The sequence below is a fragment of the Canis lupus genome, chromosome 2, assembly GCF_003254725.2.
Source record: "Canis lupus dingo isolate Sandy chromosome 2, ASM325472v2, whole genome shotgun sequence".
NCBI classification, from domain to species: domain Eukaryota; kingdom Metazoa; phylum Chordata; class Mammalia; order Carnivora; family Canidae; genus Canis; species Canis lupus.
Genome location: NC_064244.1, coordinates 8,863,957 through 8,880,340, shown reverse-complemented (window position 1 = coordinate 8,880,340; position 16,384 = coordinate 8,863,957). Strand labels below are relative to the sequence as shown.

Below are 16,384 nucleotides of genomic sequence, written 5' to 3'. Positions count from 1 at the left end.
TCTTCTGGTTTCTTATGGTGGAAGCTTAGATATTTGGTTTTAAACTGTATTCTTTCCAACATAAGCATTGAAAGTAACAAATTTCCTTTATAGCACTGCTTTAGTTGCATACCCCCCCTTTATAAGTGTTACTTTTATTTTCATTCAGTTAAAAATATTTTCTTTTTTTTTTTCTTTTGATCCTGCCTCAGGTTTATTTGTACAAATAGCACAGGAGGACAGCAGGCCCATGTAGACAGAAGCCCAGGGGTCACCATTCTCACACTGCAGGCAGAAGCCTCTACACTGGAGACTTTGTGGGGGCCTGGGCACCTTTGGGAGCCTGCGCTGCAAGAGTAGAAGCAGGAACAGGAACCAGGGTCACAGCTGCAGCCTGGGCCTTGGTTTGAGCGTTGGCCTTGGCCTTTGGCCGGCAGAGCCTGAGACCTTTGGCAATGTGGGCACGAGCACATTTCCTGAGCTTGGCGTGAGCGATGTAGGCAAGTTGATTGAGATTGTGGCTGCCGCCCTTTGGGATCTTGGGCTTAACCTCCTTGGGCTTGACAAGGGCCTTAATAGCCTTGGCACAGGCAGTCATGGCCTTGGCATTGTTGGCCTGCATCTTCTTCAAGGCCCTTCTTGTTGTGCTTCTTGGCAAAGCGCATGTTCCTCAGGAACTTGGGGTCCACCCCCTTAAGAGATTCATCTTTGTGACCATCTTGATGCCATTTCTGTGCCATTTTTGTGACCGATTGTGCGTGGTGCGGTTCTTGGACTTGGCCATGTCTGCACCAAAGACCGCGGCTCCCCCTTAACAATATTTTCTAATTTCACTTGTGATTTCTTTTTTTACCTATATATTATTTAGAAGTATGTTATTTAGTTTACAAACGTTGGAGTGTTTGCACTTATCTTTCTAGTATTGATTTCTAGTTAATTGTGGTCAGAGAATATACTATGCATGATTTCAATCCTTTAAAATTTATTAAGGCTAGTTTTATGGCCCCAAATATGGTCTAATTTGATAAATGGTCTGTGTACACTTAAAAATTGTGTTTATTCTGCTGTTGTTAGGTGGATCGTTTTATAAATGCCCATTAATTTAATTTGGTTGATATGTTATTCAAGTCTTCTGTATTCTTATTGATTTTTTGCCCACATATTTTAACAACTATTAGGAGAGGAGTGTTGAAACCCATTTATAATTTTGTGTATTTCTTCTACTTCTATCAGCTTTTGCCTCATGTATCTTGAAACTCTGTAGCACTGTTTTGTCTTCTTCATGAATTGAACCTTTATTATTATGGTCCCTTGAACTGAAATCTTCTTTGTGTGACTATATTTTTGTGTGTGTGACTATATTAATATAGTCAGTTCCTTTTCTTCTGCCTAGTGCTTGCATGACATATATATTTATCTATCCTTTTTACTCTTTTCTGTAAATTTTTTGATACTTTTTATTGCCCTTTTATTTTTAACCTGCCCATGTCTTTATAGTTAATGTTGGCTTCTTGCAGGCAGCGTATAGTTTCTTGTGGACAACATATCTTCCTTTTTCCTCATTCCATCTGACAATCTGTTTTTTAATGGAGTGGGTTTTTAAAAAATTGATTTATATCTGATATTTAACATTGTATTTGTTTTAGGTGTACAATATAATGATTTGATGTATATAATAATGGAGTGTTTAGATTATTCACACTCATTGTAATTATTGGTATGATTGGTTTTAAATTTAGCATTTTAGGATTTGTTTTCCATTGATCCCAATATACTCTTTGTTCTCTTTTTTCTTTGTCTCTCTCTCTCTCCTTTTTTAAGATTTTATTTATTTATTCATGAGAGACACAGAGAGAGAGTGAGAGGCAGAGACACAGGCAGAGGGAGAAGCAGGCTCCATGCAGGGAGCCCGATGTGGGACTCAATCCCAGGACTCCAAGATCACACCCTGGGCTGAAGGCAGGCTCCCCGCTGAGCCACCCGGGCTGACCTCTTTGTCTCTTTATTTAAATATTTATTTATTTATTTATTTATTTTAGAGAGAGAGAGTGCAGGAGCACAGAGGGTTGAAAGAGCAGAAAACCCAACAGTTGAGCGGGGAGCCCGTTGTGGGGCTCAATCTCAGGACCCTGAGATCATGATTTGAGCTAAAACCAAGAGTTCGGTGCTTAACCAACTGAGTCACCCAGGTACCATTCTTTGTTTATTTATTTGTAGTAATCTAATCTTTTCGTGATTCCATTTTACCTCCACTATTGGCTTACTAGCTATACCTCCTTTAAAAAGGATTTACAATATCTAACAAATCATAACAATCATAGTCTACCTTTATTTTTATTTTTTAAAAAAGATTTTATTTTTGAGCAATCTGTACATCCAACATGGGTTTCTAACTCACAGCCCCGAGATCAAGAGTGGCATGCTGAGCCAGCCACCTGCTGAGCCAGCCAGCCACCCCCATGGTCTCCCTTTAAATAATCTTACATCATTTCAGGTGATACGTAAGAACAGTACACTAGTACACTTCCATTTTCTTCTTCTTGTCCTTGGTGAAATTGTTGTCATGCATCTTGCTTGTGTATATGTTATAAACCCCACACACTTTATTATGTTTGCTTTAAGTAAATGTCTTCTAATGAAATTAAGTAGGAGAAAGAATGTTTTTGTTTTTACCCACATATTTACTCTTTCTGGTGTTCTTTATTCCTTTGTGTGGAATAAAATTTCCATCTGTTATCATTTCTTTTTCTGCCTGAAAAGTTCCTTTAAAATCCTGCAGTTTACTAATCACAGTTTTTTTTTTGTTTTTGTTTTACTAGGAAAAGCCATCTTTCACCTTTATTTTTTTATTCTTTTTTTTTTCCTTTGTACAGTATGCTTACATTTATAATGTTGGAAGCTATACTTTTAAAAAAGCAAAGTGTGCTTGGTTTGGCAGCACAGAAAGTTGGAACGACAGAGGGAAGATTGGCATGGCCCCTGCACAAGGATGACATGTACATCCAGAAGCATTCCAGTCTTTTGTATTTTTTTTAAAGATTTTATTTATTTAGTCATAGACACACAGAGAGAGAGAGAGAGGCAGAGACATAGGCAGAGGGAGAAGCAGGCTCCACACAGGGAGCCCCATGTGGGACTCGATCCCGGGTCTCCAGGATCACACCCCAGGCTGCAGGCGGCGCCAAACCGCTGCGCCACTGGGGCTGCCCCAGTCTTTTGTATTGAATGCAGTGCATTTAAAAATAGTTAACATAGTAAATTTTATATTATGTTTAAAAAATGCATCTAGAGGAGCGTCTGTCTGGCTCAGTTGGTAGAGCATGCGACTCTTGATCTCAGGATTTTAAGTTCAAGACCTATGTTGGGTTTGGAGATTACTTAAAAATAAAATCTTAAAAAAAGAAAAAAAGAAAAAAAATGGGCCTAGAAATATACATACAAAATTGTTAACATTGGCCTGCTCCCAGGAAGAGGGACTGGGGGCAAAGGACAATTTTCAGATTTTTCCTTCAATTTTAAACTTGTTATCTGGAAATTATTTCAAATATAGAAAAAGTGCATGAGTAAGAATAAGTAAGAATATTACGAAGAATATCTCTATACTGCTTGCCCAGATTTACCTACTATTAACAGTTTATCTACTTACTTCATCTCAGCCTCATATATATCTATGCAATCTGTGGGGAGATGATTTAAGTCAATGCAAACGCATCCTGCTCATCAAAATTTCCATCTGGATCCAGCATCTATTGATTTTTGCTGAATGGGTCTTTCCTATGATCGTTGCAAGTGGTTAGTTTTCAGCTCTGCTACTCCGTCCTCATTGATCATTTGGCACTTAGTATTTCATTGTAGGCAGGAACTTCCCAGTTGTTTATATACTGATTGTAGGTATAGACTCATAAATATCTATGTTTTCAGTAACTTATAATTCACTCTTGTATTAAATTATCTTATTGCTCAGATTGTCCTGGATTTGGCCAGTGGAGCCCCTACAAACTGGCTCTTGCATACCAGTGATATGTGACACCCCCTCTCCCCACACCATGTTGAGCACTTCCTTAATATATGGCATAAAAAGATTTTCCAGGCTTTTTTTGTGCCTACCTGCCCCAGTCCTGAATTTAGCCATATCTAGGAAGAGGCTTGGTTCCTTTTAATGAGAGAAGGTATTAGAAACCAAGATCTGGGTGCAAAGTATGCTCTCTGTTCTTGGGGACTCTTTGCTTCTTGTACCTTTCAGTCAGATGAACAAGAAAATCAATGGATATTTATACATGTACATATACACATATAAATGGACATAAACCTCTATGTACATACATAAATCAGTACATGCACATGTCTTAGAAATCGTGGATTCATAATTTCAATTCCATTCATCTCCTCAGGATTTCTTCTTGCCTTCTTCTTCTATCCTATCTTTGCATGTAGCTTTTTTATTTCAATGAGAACCTCCCTCAAATTATTATTTATGTATTTGCTCAGTTTCATAATGAATCTAAAATAATTTCAGGACTGCTTCATTCTTGCCTCTATACAAAACAAACCTACTGAAGAGAGTACAGGATTTATTTGTAATGTCCTCCATGCCCTATTATTCCACCATTAGCTGAGAGTGTTACATGGTAAAATATTCATACATTGCTCAGATTAATTCTTTCCTTTTCTGCTGCTATTTTTTTCTTTTAACAAGCAGCTTTATTGAGGCATAATTTACATGGTATAAAATTCACCATTTTTAATGGCATCTAGACAAGTGTAAGTAAATTTATACAAGTATGCAATATCACCACAGTCCAGGTTTTGAACACTGCCTTCATCCCACCTGTTTCTCTCACACCCGTTTGCAGATGGTACCCACTCCCACCTCATCCCCGGCAACCACCGGTCTCTGTTCTGTCTCTCTAGTTTTACTCCTTCTGTAAATTTCCTATCGGTGGAATCACACAATACGTAATCTTATGTGCCTGGTCCCTTTCACTTAGCATCATGCTTTTGAGGCTCATTTGTGCTGTTGGATGTATTAGCAGTTCTCTCTCTTTTTTTTTTATTGGCACATTGAATGGATGTACTACAACCTGTTTACCTGTTTACATTTGCCAGCTGATGGACTTTTGGAGTATTTTGAGCTTTTTGCTTCGCATGAATAATGCTGCTATGAACATTAGTGTATAAGTCTTTGGACAGACGTATGTTTTCATTTCTCTTGGGTATATATCTGGGAGTGAAATTGCTGGGTCATATGGTAAGTGTACGTTTAACTTAAGAAACTGACAAGCTGCTTTCCAAAGTGCCTGTATTATTTTACATTCCCATCAGCGGTGTATTTATATTTTTTAATGTTTATTGTAAGCAAATATATTCTCATAAAGTTGCAGGAAGTTCTTACATTAGGTAGGCTAGTTATTGCTCTTGTAATCTTTTTTTTCACCTTTTTAATGTGTATTTTTTATTGGAGTTTGATTTGCCAACATATAGTATAACTCCCAGTGCTCATCCCATCAAGTGCTCCCCTCAGTGCCTGTCACCCAGTCACCCCCACCCCCCGCCTGCCTCCGCTTCCACTACCCCTTGTTCGTTTCCCAGAGTTAGGAGTCTCTCATGTGCTGTCACCCTCTCTAATTTTTCCCACTCATTTTCTCTCCTTTCCCCTATAATCCCTTTCACTATTTAGATGATTATATTCCCCATATGAGTGAAACCATATAATAATTGTCCTTCTCCAATTGACTTACTTCACTCAGCATCATACCCTTCAGTTCCATTCACATTGAAGGAAATGCTGGGTGTTCGTCATTTCTAATGGCTGAGTAATATTCCATTGCATACATAGACCACATCTCTTTATCCACTCGTCTTTCAATGGACACCGAGGCTCCTTCCACAGTTTGGCTGTTGTGGGCATTGCTGCTAGAAACATTGAGGTGCAGGTGTCTTGGTTTTTCACTGCATCTGTATCTTTGGGGGAAATTCCCAGCAGTGCAATTGGAATCAATGGATTCTTGTCTCACACTTAGATCTTTCATCCATTTTGAGTTTATCTTTGTGTATGGTATAAGAGAGTGGTCTAGTTTCATTCTTCTGCACCTGGCTGTTCAATTTTCCCAGCACCATTTATTGAAGAGATTGTCTTTTTTCCAGTGAATAGTCTTTCCTGCTTTGTCAAATATTAGTTGGCCATAGAGTTGAGGGCCAATTTCTGGATTCTCTATTCTGTTCCATTGATGTATTTGTCTGTTTTTGTGCCAGTACCACACTGTCTTGATGATCACCGCTTTGTAGCACAACCTGAAATCTGGCATTGTGATGTCGCCAGCTCTTGTTTTCTTTTTCAGTATTTCCCTGGCTATTCGGGGTCTTTTCTGATTCCACACACATCTTAAGATTATTTGTTCTAACTCTCTGAAGAAAGTCCATGGTATTTTGATAGGGATTGCATTAAACGTGTATATTGCCCTGGGTAACATTGACATTTTCACAATATTATTTCTGCCAATCCATGAGCATGGAATATTTTTCCATCTCTTTGTGTCTTCCTCAATTTCTTTCAGAAATGTTCTGTAGTTTTTAGGATATAGACCCTTTACCTCTTTGGTTAGGTTTATTCCTAGGTACTTTATGCTTTTGGGTGCAGTTGTAAATGGGATTGACTCCTTAATTTATTGCTCTTGTAATCTTGCTCATTTTTTACTTGTGCAGCCCTTTCTTCATAAGTGGTTCAAAGGTAAGTCAGATTATTCCTTGTTGAATTATAATGAATTCAGAATAAATGTGACCAAAAAAATCCCCAGAAAAGTGTTTCCTCTTTCTAATAGGGAATGAAATGATATAGATGACATTATTAAGGAAAGAACATTCTACCCTCAATCTTTAAAAGTAAAGGTCAATTTCATCAGAAGTTTGAGTTTACATTCTTTCTGAAGGTAGGGCAGGAAGTGAGGATAGTTTATGGAAGGAAGTACCTCTTCTAAATGATAAGTACTTAGGAAATTGACTAAAGTTGGGGTAGGGTCCATTAACTTCAAATTTTGAGAAATCAGAAGAGAATTCAAGAATCTAAAGACTTTTAAAAGGAGAAAACTTAATATAGATCTCAACTTATTATTTTTCTTTTGGAAGGAGTGTTGTGGTGGTTGCAAAGAGGTCATCCTAGAAATGAGAGCCACAGTTGCCTAATTCAGCACTTGCACCAACGGTGTGATAAAGGCCACATCTTCCTGTGGCGCCCTAACACACAACTGGAGAGAGATACTATGCTCTTGCAGTGACTTAAAACACAGTTGGACAGAACTGCAGCCTCTTGAGAACCAGAGCATTCTTTATCATAGCCCTCATCCTGGCTAGCTTCCCCTCGGCACACTGGGGATGCTGCAAGCTTCAAGTCACATCCCAGAAAAACCCATCTCACTTCACAGACTTGTCAGTTATTTTTTAAATTAACTTTACCTAAATTTAAAAATAATCGAAGTTTGCCTTAAAAAAAATCTCCTCACATCTCTTTTCAAAGTTTTTCTCTCTGCCTCTGATATATATTTTTTTTCTTCCCTGTTTTGCCTAGGTGATACATAATTGTCTTGGGACTGGACTTAACCAAGATCGATATTAACCAGTGAATTCTCATTCATAAAATGTTCACTTGAAATTATTAAACATGTATCTTGTGCTTCAGGGAAGTGAGGGAGTATTTGGGTAGAAAAGGGGTTTTCCTGGTACCCTTTAATATATATTATGTAGGGGCGCTTGGGTGACCCAGGGGTTGAGCCTTTGGCTCAGGGCATGATCCCAGGGTCCTGGGATCGAGTTCCACATCAGGCTCCCTGCATGGAGCCTGCTTCTCCCTCTGCCTATGTCTCTGCCTTTCTCTTTGTGTCTTTCATGGATAAATAAATAAAATCTTTAAAATAAAATAAAATAAAATATGTCATGTAGACAGAAAGTTTACTTCTCATAGGTCCAGATCTTATAATGCACACATGAACTAATGGATTCAGTGTTTTTAAGTTTTTAGTTTTTAAAGAAGAGGAAGATGCTCCTTAGGAGCTTAGATTCTATTGGGATAAACTTAGTAAAAATAATTTATATGCCAGGAAAATATCTATCTATCTATCTATCTATCTATCTATCTATCTATCTATCCATGATCTATCTATCCATTATCTATCTATCTATCTATCTATCTATCTATCTATCTATCTATCATCTATCTATCTATCTAATCTATCTATCATCTATCTATCTATCTAATCTATCTATCTTTCTATCTATTTTCTATCTATCTGGTCAACTATAGCTTTATAGGGATGTCTGGGTGGCTCAGTGATTGAGCATCTGCCTTTGGCTAAGGGTGTGGTCCTGAGTCCAGGGATTGAGTCCCACATTGGGCTCCCCACAGGGGGCCTGCTTCTCCCTCTGCCTATGTATCTGCCTCTCTCTGTGTGTCTCATGAATAAATAAATAAAATCTTATAAAAAATCAAACTATAGCTTTATAGAGATGTACTTAACTGCTGAGTAATAAAGAGAAAAATTGAAGGATAAGAGTATGTGCCCAAAAGGAATGGCTGATATGTGTTAGTTGGCAAAATGTGCCTAATTACTTTGTAGTGCTTTTTTTCCCCCCCTTTTTTAAGTAGAGGGAATGGAGCCTAACGTGGGGCTTAAACTCATGAGCCTGAGATCAAGATCTGAGCTAAAATCAAGAGTCAGAAGCCCAAATGACTGAGCCACCCAGGCACCCCTTGTAGTGCTTATTTTTAATTGGCATTCTATATAGCTTCCTTATTTTCAGAAATCATCTCTCTAAAATACACACACACACACACACACACACACACACGTGAACACCACACTAATTTTTATTATTGGTTTCCTTTTAAAGGTTTACATCTGTATCATGCCACAGCTGGACTATATTGGAGAAATACTATAGAGGAAATATCAAGATGTTAGTACTTTTGGTTTGGTTGGGTAGTAGGTTGATTTCAGGATTGGTCCCAAGGTGTTCATAACTAACCTAGATTCACTCTGAGCTTGGCAAATTGACTTATTTTTGACCAATGGCTCAGTAGTCAACATGGCACAGCAGTGGGAAAGCCATTAATGCTCTCTGGAACACTGGTAACTCTCACCTTTTCTCTTTGTTTAGATTTTCTATATTCATACAAAATAACAACTTTTACACTTGTGGCATAATGAGTAAACTGGTCTCATAACTCATAAGTAAAACATACTCATAACTTAGTAGTTGTTTTAATAAACATTTGACCATTCCGTTGCATTCTAATCTTTACAGAACTTCATTATTCTCTGGGAAATCTGGCAATGGCATTTGACTTTCCCCTCCCTCCAGTGGTGTGCTAGTAAATATTCAACAGCTAGTTCTTTGAAAAATTAAAAGCCCTGATTTGTAGTATTTGCTGATTTTCAGGGTGCACATATTCTCACCATGGCTACTTATAAGCTAGCAGCATGAGTTCACCCAACATGGAGCTGGGGAAAAGATGCATATACCTGTGGTACGGGTACAACAAAGATAAATATTGTGAGGACATAGGTAAAAATAAAAGGTAGAAAAATAACTTGGAAATGATGAGTTTTGTGTGTTTATTCCCACTGATTTTAATATAATTTACTTATTGTACATTTAGATAATTTAGTTTTAAACAATGATAATGTTTCACAGTCAGTTTGTAGAATTCTTCCAAGTGTAATAATTGGTTTTCACAAGTCAGTGTGAACTGGTTCTAGCATCTTCTGTGGTGCTGTGCCTTATCCTACCACAGCTTCAGCCATGTCTCCAGGGCCTGTGGGATCCTAGAGCACTCCATCAAGGAAGCAGAGTGAGGTGAGGGGGGAGCTACAAGATAGGCGGATTGACTTGTATCTCCACTGCAAGTTTCCTGTCACATTTTGATGATCTGTCCTCAGGTTTATGACAAATGCTTATTACATGGTGTATGGAGACCAGTATACAGAAACACTCTTGTTTCCTGTAACTCATTCTTTTTATTTTTGAATTCCTACTTGATACTCCTGTCTAAAATGAGCCCTAAATATCACAAACTCAGTTCTTTTTTTTTTTCTAAGATTTTATTTATTTGAGAGAGAGGAAGTGAGCACATGTGCACATGAGCCAGGAGAAGGAAAAGCAGACTCCCCGCTGAGCAGGGAGCCAGATGTGGGGCTCGGTCCCAGGACCTGGGGATCATGACCTAAGCCCAAGGTAGACACCTAACCTACTGAGCCTCCCAGGCACCTCAAACTTAGTTTTATTTTCTAACATTTTTTTCTTTAAAGCAAGGATGGTACAACACTGGTCCTCAAGTTCCACCTCAAGTGTCTGATCTGAGAGTGAAGTTCCCCAGGATAATTCCTTCACTATGTTCTAGTTGTAAAATCGTGTCATTGTTTAATGGCAACATTAAAAAGCCATTGTTTACTGCTACTATAAAGCTTATGCTCCTGATTTATCTGAGTTTCTCTCGCCTGCTTTTCCCTGTGTTTGCATGTTTTTGTTTTTTGTTTGTTTTTCTGTATCTCTGTCACCACCTGGCCTTCTGATTCCTTTATTTTCTTTTTCTACTTCTATTTTTCTTCTCTCTCTGGGTCTTCTAACAGGGACATATACAGAACCAATGTATATATTTTCATTATTTGTTGTCTTTATTCCTTAGAATGTTATGTTCTCTTCTGAATTTAAATACTTAGCAGGATTTATTCTCTTTCAAATAAAAAAATAACATGAATTTTACTTATGAGTCCCTTGAAGGATTTTGGAGGTGGGGGGACTGCCAATTGCCTTTGAGAGAGAAAAATAGTTTTTCTATATCCATTCTAAATACTCTATAGTTCAGCCTGAGAGAACACTGACCAATGATAAATTCACAGATGTAACAAATAATTTTAAAGAGGATTCACGAAGCTGGAATGAGTAGTACCACATTTTGCTGTCAATATAACTTCAAGCCATTTTTACCAAAAATTGAAAAAGAATTTGAGATACTGTAAGAACCAAAATTCTGTTCAGCACTAAGTTTTGACCAGCAATGACATCTAACTTCTGAGTAATTTACCTCTCTAACTGTGTGCTGTTCTTTAACTAATAGCAGGAAAGAATGGCTGAGTGCTAAAATGCATGCCACAGACATGTCTGAATCAGGGAGAGCTGCTCCCAGCATAATCCACTAGAAGTGTGAGAATGGCAGAGAAGGCGACACACTCACAGATGCCACATGAACAGCCAAAGTGGTGCCCATTGTTTAGACAGAGATGCTATTTTTAAAGATTAGCACAAATGCAAAGTTTTGACTGTGAGATCAAGCAGTATTTCATTTTAGTAGAATACTCTGTACAGTCTCAGAGTCTCCTTTGAGAAAATAGAAATATCCAGAAGAGAAGCTATACAATTTTTAATATCTTCAAAAACAAGACCTGATGGAAATAGTAACATCCCTTGAATCATTTAATCAATGGAGATAATATGGAGAACTTGAGTCCAGAGGCCAGGGATCTTTTGGATTCCTCCAAGTGCCTGGCTAACTAAGCACACCCTTATTTTGCATATAAAACAGTTATAAAGACAATAGCTTCTGCAGAGAACTACAGATATTAGGTGTTAGAGGTCTTAGTCCATTCAGGCTGCTATAAAACAAAAATATCACATGTTACATGGCTTACAAACAACAGAAATTTATGTCTCATCATCTGGAGGGTAGAAGTCCAAGACCAGGGATGCCTGTGTGGCTCAGTGGTTGAGCATCTGCCCTTTGCTTGAGCCAAAGGGATCACGTCCCGCATGGGGCTCCCCGCAGGGAGCCTGCTTCTCCTTCTGCCTATGTTCCTGCCTCTCTCTCCGTGTCTCTCATGAATAAATAAATGAAATCTTAAAAAAAAAAAAAAAAAAAAAAAAAAAAGAAGAAGAAGTCCAAGACCAGGGTGCCTGCCTGGTTGGGTGAGGACCCTCCTCCGGGTTTAGACTTCTCGATGTGACTTCACATGGCAGAAAGATCAGGGGAGCTGTGTGGGGTCTCTTTAGAGCACTAACCCCATTCATAAGGGCTTCACCCTCATGACCTAGGCACCTCGCAAAGACCCTACCTCCTAATACCATCACACATGGGCATTTAGATGTCAAAGTATGAATTTCAGGGGTGAAAACATTCAGATGATAGCAGGGACTAAGACCATCATCTCCTCCAGCCTTTAGCAGATTAAGACCTATCTCATGGAGACCAACAGGCACACTTACTAAAACAGTCAAGCCAGATCAATGTCTCTCCTCCCGACTTCTCCACCCCTAACATGGGAAGACTATATCAGAGGAGATTCCAACAGAGGGCCAAAGTAAGGCTCCTGTCTTATTTCTTTTTTTTTCTTTTTTTTTTCTTTTTTTTTTTTTTTTTAGCCTGTCTTATTTCTTTAAAGATTTCCAGGCCCTGGAGTACCCTTGGGGAGAGGGGTCTGGGTTAGGTTTTAAGATTTTATTTTTTTAATTTTTTTATTCATTTATGATACTCACAGAGAGAGAGAGAGAGAGAGAGGCAGAGACACAGGCAGAGGGAGAAGCAGGCTCCATGCACCGGGAGCCCGACATGGGATTCGATCCCGGGTCTCCAGGATCGCGCCCTGGGCCAAAGGCAGGCGCCAAACCGCTGCGCCACCCAGGGATCCCTGGGTTAGGTTTTAGTGTATGCTGGGACACTCAGGTGGACAGGAAACAGGGGTGGGGGGAATATTGGTTCTTCTCATTCATGCAAGAAGGAAGGAGTTGCACAGGACAACACGGTGACCCATTATGTGGGTGAAAGATGGTCTACTGGGTGCCAAGTTCTTCAGTGTCTTCCCTGGCATGCCTTGATGGGGTGTAGGCAGATGCCCCTTCCTTCGTGGGCCAAATTAGAATTATGAGTAGGAGGAATAAATGTTTCTCCTCATGATAAAATGGGCAAACATGGTTTTAATTTAGATCAAGGAGATTCAAGTTAGATCAAGACTCTTCTCTCAGTGAGAATTCTTCACAATGAAAACAGTTCTCACTGAAATGCTCAAGATGTGGCTTTCAAGCAGATTCCTAATTAAAGTCAGATTTCTATATTGCTCACGCATGTAGTATGAGGAATTAAAAGGGGCAAATGCAATGAAAAATAGGAGATTCTGGACACATAAAATATAGAAAAGTGTAGGACAGTAATCCAACAAGATTGACAATAATTATTTCACGGTTGATCAGGGATGATCTGTTTTCAGAGCAAATTAATGAGAGCTCGAGTTGAAATTTGGTTTTCTAAAAGAAACCCAAAACGTATAGGAAACTTAAACTTGAGCCCGTCGCTCTGGTGGAGGGTTCTGTTTGGTTTCAGGGTTGTCCCTGATAACAGTGGAAGTTTCACTCTTTGTCAGGGTGCTCAGGTGTGGGAGGAAAATCTATCTGCAGAGCCACTCAATTCAGAGCACGGATTTTCCTCTCCCCATAGTTCCTGGCATGCCTTAAGTCCCCATTCTCAAGCTATCTAATTCCTCTTCTCAGATGAAAACTTTTTCAGACCTCACCTGTTAGAGGAAGCCGCTTTTCCTTTTGCCAAATGATCCAAATAATTTGTGGCTCAAGGTGATTGTTCCTCTAATCCTCTAGGTGCTAATCTTGTAGGGTACACACCATTATTCCACGAGGCTTTATTCTGGGGAAGAGTCTTTTGTGAGTCACGATACAGCTGGTATCACTTGACAAAGTGTGATGAGACTAATTAGGTGAGCTGGAAACCAATTACTTCTAGCGCAGGAGCAAGAGACAACTGAAGACGGAATGCGGTGAGCTCAAGGGGTACATCTGCTGCCGCCTGACTCATCTGTGACCCCAGGATTGCCACTTAACCACAATCAGAAGATACCATGAAAAATTCAAAGAAATGTATAATTGAGCTCATTTTCACGTTAGCTTGCCAGCTTCCAAATTTTATATATATGTGTATATACACATATATATAGTGGGTAATGTAACTATGGAGTGTCAACAAAATTTTAGAAAATGTATAATTCATGGCACTGGGCCAGGAAAACATCAATCGTATAGGCCCAGGGGTAAATAATGAAATTGTTATGCCTCATTTAGCTCCCTATCGATTTGGAAGACAGAAAGGGTTTTGCAGGAAATTTATAAACCAAGGCAAGTCTTGATTTGGATTCTCAGTGAGTACCAGGAGATTCACACAACCTTTATCACTTAGCAACATATACCGTAGACACCTACTTTCAAACAACAGGAAATAATGGACCTGGAAAATTGTGTTTTCTTGAAAAACATCTTCAGTGGAGGGAGAGACACAGTTTGTGATCACCGTCTGCTAGTGCATATTTGTGGGACTTCTTCTACGTCTTGGGACTGCTCCCTGTTTTCCTTTGTGAAGCTGTAGCACATGAGCCCTGGTGCAGGTCTGCCTAGGTGTTCTATTAGCATTTACTGTAACCAGTGTGTAGAAAACACAGATGACTAAAGTCATTGCTTTTAAAGCCCTGTTCACAATTGAATTTCCTGTGGAGAAGCAATATCCCAGGAGCATAATAGATTTTCCCCCCTTCTTCCATTTACACAGACACTTTCACAGCTAACTAATCAGTTGCCATTCTAATCTATATTTCTGATTTGTTTACATGCATCGTGCAGGCTGGCAATCTTTTGAATTTAAATGTGACTTAAAATAAAATAAAATAAGCCACAAGTAAATGACATGGAATTGCTAACAGTAGGAACCTTGTTTATGTTCCACATTCTGAAAATATTTTGTTCAGCTGGCTAGGGAAAGCACATGGTTGAGACAGACTGGGTGACAATTGGGTTTATTGCCTGGCTGGAACCAGGATGGAGAAAGGGATGGCATGTGATGTGGCTGTCTGTCACCTCATACCCAGAGAAAGAACACATTTTCAGCACACATGCGATCTGCGCTTTAACAGAGGATCTCTGATAATCCTTGCCAGATCCTCATGCGTGCCTGGCATTGGTCCAGAACAATGTGCCAGTCTTTTTGAGTCTTTAGATAATAACCATCTCTTCCTTTCTGTGGTCATCAGAGGACGCCACTTCTTTCGTAAGACTCTCTCAGAGCCCATTTGTTCTCAGAGTCCTTTGTTCCCTCCTACTTTCTGGAATGATCCCCTAATCCATTCATATTTCTCCTTCCCACCTGCATCTGAAGGCCTATTGAGAGGCTTCTGCATACTCTTGTGCCACTGCCTCACTTAACACCAGTTCCTGAAGGGTCACATTGGGCAAGGGCATCGTAAACACAAAGACAGTCTTTCCCATAAGCTCTGTTCTGCACAGAGAACATCTCCCTTCACAGAGCTGTACTAGGGGTAGGGAGTGGGGAGGAGGGAACAGACAGTTGTCTGGTCTAGGAAATGAGAAGGAAGGCCAGGGAAGGGAGAGGGATGAGGATGGAATTTAGAAGGGAAGAATCAGATTTAATAATCCATATCTTTCTTTCTTGAGAGAAGAATCTCACCCGGGGCTCCCACTGTGGCCCTCAGATCAAGAGTCATGTGCCCTATGGACTGAGCCAGCCAGGTGCCCTAATAAGCCTTTTCTTTCCTTTTCTCTTTCCTTTTTATTTTCTTTCTTTCTTTTTTCTTTTTAAAAGATTTTATTTATTTATTCATGATAGACACAGAGAGAGAGGCAGAGACACAGGCAGAGGGAGAAGCGGGCTCTCTATGGGGAGCCTGATGCAGGACTCGATCCCAGGACCTGAGCCAAAGGTAGATGCTCAACCACTGAGCCACCCAGGTGCCCCCTAATAAGCCTTTTCTAATAGCAGTTAGTCAGAAAATTATTTCCTTCTTTATCTTTTAGAAATAGATAACCCAATTGAGGAGAACCAAAGGCAAATGTTCTTTAGAGACCTAAGGAAACTGTCACAGTTTGGCTTTTTTTTTTTTTCTCCCCTTGGAAAAACAAAGCTCCTCAAGGACATTTGAATCTGGAGAGCTCAGGGATTTCAGAAGCCACAATAGGGAGCCCTGGGAGGACTCCGAGAGGGCAAGGAGGCTGTGGAAGCACTCAGCCTCTACTCTTAGCCTCCTGTATGTCATCTGTATAGAAGAGAATCTCTAGGACCCATTGTGAGAATCAACTGAAACTATTCCAGGGTCTGTCTGGAGGCTATGCTCCAGGTTTTCTGTGCTTGCAGTGACCTGGTACCCTTGCTAGCCTCTTACCAGTCTTCCTCTAACCCGGCTGCCCTCAGCTGGCCCCCTGATTTAGCATGGTGGTTTTGAGATTCATTCATGTTGTGTATTTCAGAAGTTTGTTTCTTCTTACAGTTGGGTGGCTTGTATGGATAAGCCACATTTTGTTTAAACATATGGATAGTTTCCATTTTGGGCGTTATTATGAATAATGCTACTAT

At 39.6% G+C, this 16,384-nt stretch overlaps 2 pseudogenes; one reads left to right on the top strand and one right to left on the bottom strand.

Annotated features, from left to right (window-relative positions):
* Positions 1 to 280: 280 nt before the first annotated feature.
* On the bottom strand, positions 281 to 763 carry LOC112670401 (60S ribosomal protein L29-like; annotated as a pseudogene).
* Positions 764 to 2,901: 2,138 nt separating this feature from the next.
* Positions 2,902 to 3,002, top strand: LOC112670427 (U6 spliceosomal RNA; annotated as a pseudogene).
* The last annotated feature ends 13,382 nt before the right edge of the window (positions 3,003 to 16,384 follow it).